Genomic DNA, 460 nt, shown 5'->3' on the forward strand with positions numbered 1-460 from the left:
TTGATATTCTGCACTACCACATTTTGCCTGCATCAGGATTGAAGAGGAAGGCAGTAAAGGTAAGACCACTAATTACACGTGATAGCACAGCTGCAGCCAACTTTCATGTTCCTTCATATCAATGCTCCACCAAATCATTTATTCCTTGCTATCTTTCTCTTTCCCTTAGTCAATCTATTTTTAAACATTACTTTTGAACAATTCTTATCCTATATATATATGAACTGTCTCTATTTAACAAGTTTTCTATAACAATTAAAACATAGAAAAAATCCATGCACAATTTCCAACCATGAAGACATTGTGCTTGCTGTCTGACCAATTAACATTTAACTTCCTCTACCTAAGCCTTTCAAAACATCAATGCCTGACACTTGATTTTGTTGTTATTAGTTAAATTCTTTTTTCATTGACTTAAAATTAATTTTCCTTACTGTCTAATTCTTTTATGTTAATAGTA

General features: G+C 31.7%; 1 protein-coding gene across 2 annotated transcripts in view; it reads right to left on the reverse strand.

The window, feature by feature from the left end:
- LOC119587849 (WD repeat-containing protein 37-like) overlaps nt 1–460 on the reverse strand; it is a gene marked incomplete at its 3' end in the record, with an annotated part of 35,088 nt that overhangs the window by 25,534 nt on the left and 9,094 nt on the right.

The sequence above is a fragment of the Penaeus monodon genome, chromosome 23, assembly GCF_015228065.2.
Source record: "Penaeus monodon isolate SGIC_2016 chromosome 23, NSTDA_Pmon_1, whole genome shotgun sequence".
In the NCBI taxonomy this organism is placed as follows: domain Eukaryota; kingdom Metazoa; phylum Arthropoda; class Malacostraca; order Decapoda; family Penaeidae; genus Penaeus; species Penaeus monodon.